Here is a 4,622-nt window from a genome sequence, read left to right as displayed (position 1 = left end):
TATACGTGTCCTTTAAGGTGTCGTTAAACCCAGATTATGAAAAACTCTCATTACATGCTATATAACAGAGTGTTCATACTCACAAAGCCACTAAAGCATTTGTTTTGTGTAGAGCGAAATATACCTGGTTGATCCTGCCTTCAGCTGTCCCTCCCATCTCCTCAGTGTCCCCACTGCATGTTAAGATTGTATAGACCAGCTGTAGTCCTCTATGGAGCATGCTCATTTTCAGTTCCCTTCTAAGTTCTTATTTCCTCCTTTTTCTTATCTGTGCAGCCCACATGACTATAGAGTCACACTTATGGGCCTATACACAGTGTTAAACAACACTCCCCTCCCTCCATCCTCCTCCATTACCTCCTACTGCTAAACACTATGTAGGCGGAATCTGGTATGTTGATTGATTACATTCACTAAGAAACTCACAAGAATGCTTAGTTTTAATACAAATCAGTATTAAATATATTTAATGTAATTGCGAATACCTGTAAAGTAAAAAAAAAAGCCTTGGGTGCAGATGCCGTTTGCACAAAATGAAAGCTAGTGTCAATCATCTTTGACTTCATCTATGCCATATTACTGCAAAAAAATACACATTTGATGTACAACAAAGATTTATTGGGAGCTGTAAAACAGTTATTTGATATGTATATCCTAATTTGATCTACTCTTCTGAAACCTTTCACACGGGAGGACTGATCGGGTCTGCCTGTCAGTTTTTTAGGTAGACCCGATCGGACCATCCAATCATTGCCCTCTATGGAGCGGAGGTTGTCAACGGACATGTGTCTATTGACACTTGCCGACATTTGATTTGATCTGCTAAAAACAGACAGATGGGGGTCCGTTCTCCATCCGTCTAGCGGATCGGATCAGATGGCCATCGGGTATAAAATGACAGGCGGTTGGTTTACATCCAACTGCCCATAGGGGACAGTGGGCTGTGTCTGTGCGCCATTCTGCATAAGCAGAGCAGACACAGACAAGCCATTCGCCTGCTCAGCGGGGATCAGCAAACAGATTCTCCACTTCTAGCGGAGTCCACCCCATGTAAAAGGAGCCTAAGCCATGTAACTGGCACAGTACCAATCAGGCCTGGACAGACACAGGCTCACACTGTAGAGAGCATACATCAGCAGAGTAATAAAAGCCCCTCCTGAAGATCGTTCCCTGCAGATACCAAGGAAAAGGGAAAGATCATGTGTGTGACCACACAATAGTGCTGCAGGAATAAGGTATTTAGAGGTTTAAACAAAAATAAAAAAAATACAGTGAAATAATATATATTATTTATGTGAATGAATTATGGAAATTAGCATTTCTCTGTTTAGTATCACTTTAGTGATGCTTCTATGAGTGAGAAAACAACATTTTAAACTTATACTGTCAAAATGATTTAAGTCAAAGTCAATTAGCAAGGTAATTTTTAATTACATTACAATGAATGTTACATTAATATCAATCAGCTGCCATCTGATTTTTTTTAAATCTGCCCACAATCACATCATTCTGTGTGCATGCAGCGTGCGTGGTAACACACATACATAGGTATGAATAGGTCCTTATAGTTCCATTTCCCATTGAACTGCAGTACATTGATATGAACCAGACACTTAGGGGTGTATTTTTTAAAAAAATGCATTGTTTTGTCCATCAAAACTGCATGTAAAGTCATTCTGTGCAAATGAGGCAAAATTGCATGTCCTCAGGCTATAGTCTTAGCAGTTCTAATGTGTACATGCATAAAATACACCATTATGGCCACTAAATGGCGCTATTATAGGAAATAAGTATATTCCTCTGCTCCATCTAGTGGCCATAATGCAGCATTTTCCACATTCACACATTCCAATTGCAGAGAATATAGCCTGAGAACATTCAATTTTGCCCCATTCACACAGAACAAATGTACATGCTATTTTGATGGACAGCTATGTGAATTTTTATAGAAATAATTTTAATGGTATATTACACAGTCCAAAAGGAGAACAGGAGAAGTTCACGGTTAGGGTTTACATGCCCTTTAACCACTATTAAGCAATACAGCCAGTCCCAAGTTCCACTCCAGCCTGTGACCATACAACAGGAAAAGCACCTTTGTTCTCCTATCCCGTTTGCAAAATGTTGTGAATCTATCAATGTTAAAGGGGTTGTAAAGGAAAAAATATTATCTCCTAACTAGCTTCCTTTTACCTAATGCAGTGCTCGTTCACTAACCTCTTCCATTGATTTCCTTTGCAAATGTCCTTTTTTCTTCATTAAAATCCCCACTTCCTGTTACTCTGTATGTAACTACTCACCATCAGGCGAGCCGTTCTGCCTGGTGGTGAGTGTCGTGCTCACCCCCACCCTTGGACTACAGGAGTGCGTCAGGACGCTCTCTACGTTGAACATAGAGACACAAGGGCTGTGTGTTAGTGGGCGTGTATATCACACAGCAGCGCCACCTCCCTTGGCTTAGTTTCTATTCTTCACTGGCCCGCCTTGACCCCGCCCCCTTGCTGCCTAGATGAAATAGTCCTGCTGCGTAGGCTGGGGAGGCGGGAATGGGTGGATACTATGGGTGGCGTGTGGACGAGAACTTTGCTCGTTCTCGTAAGGCGAAAAAAAAAAAAGGCTCTGCACATGCGCGATGACGCTAAGCGTAATGGGAACTGTAGTTCCATTATTGCCGTGACGTCGCTGTAGTGCACGCATACCGCAAACCAGGAAGTACAGCATACTAACTACACAGGAAAGCCGGAGGATGATTTATAAGCGCTATTTTAACAGATATCTAAATTTTTTTAATGAAAATAATTACTTTTTTTGATATAAGCACCTGACAAGGAATAATTATAGGGGAAAACATTTTTTCCTTTACAACCCCTTTAACTATGCGAAGTAGCAAAGCCCAGGTAGCTGATCTCAATTCATATGTAAAATGTAATGTAATGATAAAATATTTAGGTACTTGATTAAATGGCCAAGTGTGGCTTATTGACAACTGGGAAAGAAGTAAATTTGCAAATTTTCAAATGCAAAGATTCCACCAATTATTTTAAAAAGATGATCAGCAAGGAAAGGTGGGGTTTACATTAAAAACTTTTATGAATGAACATATCTAGCTAGAATTTAGCTTTGAAAGTATAAAAGTATAGATGGATCAAAATTTGGCAGTTCAGCAGGGACTGGCCCAATTTCGATCCATGTGTCACTGTCCATGTTCAACAGAAGTCGATTGTTTGATCAACTTCTGACGATTGAACAACTTTAAACACTTTTATTGATCAGCAGCTGCAACCTTCTGACAGCACTGAATGTCAGCGTAAAATGTGCTGGCAGGGTGAGAATTCCCCCATCCACCTTGTTTGAACAGGTGGACAGAATAATCTGTTTGATTTTTTCTAAACTACCATAATCAACATTGTTTTTCAATTTCGGAGAGAGTGGAGAGGGATAAGAACACCTTTCAAATTTATCAGTGAAATTGCAGGAAAATACTAAAATATGTGTTGTCCCGAGAACAGGTATAGAAAAGAAATCTTCATACGGGGAAAAAGTTCTGGTGAAAACTACAGATATTCCCTTTATATTGGAAGGATTTTCTCTGACTTTCTCTTTTGGTAATGGGACAGGAAGTGAAGGGAAAAAATCTCCCCAATGGGACACAGATAGCAAAAATCTGACAGGGGTTATAACTCTCCCTTACTTTATCCAAAATGACAATAAAAGTTTTTCCTTTAGTTCTAATTTAATCACTACCTAGCACAAATCCACTGTCTAAAGAAACACTTCAACTGTAAAACAATGGTAATGTGTTGCAAAAGAGATTAGCAACAAGAAGTTGAAGTGATTGTGAAGTCGTGTTTTTTTTTTTTTTTTTTTTTTTAACAACAAACATGTTATACTTTCCTGCTCTGTGAAGTGAATTTGCACAAGGCAGCCTGGATTCTCCTCTTCTCAGGTCCCTCTTCGCTGCACCTGGTCCCCCCTCCTGAGAAATAGCTACCAATGGATTACTATGGACAGATCCTTATATTCTTGTATTCCTCATGAATTGTCACTGGAAGCCTTGGGTTTTCATCTACAATATAGCACCTATTCAGCAGAATTGAAGGAGTTTATAAATTCAGTTGATTTTTTACTAAGGCATAATTATTTTATGTTGGAGAACACCTTCTACCAGAGGAGCATCTATGGGGGCCAACTTCTCCCCCTCCCTTGCAAATTTGTACATGAGATGGTGGGAAAAGAGGTTCCTGTTTATTGCTTGTAACCTCTTTTCAGATCATATTAAGTGGTATGGTGGATATTTAGTGAACTGCTTCTAGTATGGGGAGGTCCTATGGAGGAAATTGATTCTTTTATTGCTTATGTCAATGATAATTCCTTGGATTTGGAATTTAGTGCAGTATATCATAGCAAGTCTCTCAATTTTTTGGATATCACCCTGGAAGGGGATCATCAGGATGGAAGTGTACATACAAGGACATATCATAAGGAGTGTTCTGGGAATTCACTTGTATTAGCTACCAGCTGTCACCCGGCACGCATGATACGATCAGTCCCAATGGGTGAATTTACCAGCACCATATGTAACTGCTCTAATATTAGGAGTTTTTCCCAGGAGTGTGATATTG

The sequence above is a fragment of the Aquarana catesbeiana genome, linkage group LG10 (assembly GCF_042186555.1).
Source record: "Aquarana catesbeiana isolate 2022-GZ linkage group LG10, ASM4218655v1, whole genome shotgun sequence".
Classification (NCBI taxonomy): Eukaryota; Metazoa; Chordata; class Amphibia; order Anura; family Ranidae; genus Aquarana; species Aquarana catesbeiana.
The sequence above is the reverse complement of the archived record's forward strand: the minus strand, read 5'-3'. Positions refer to the sequence as shown.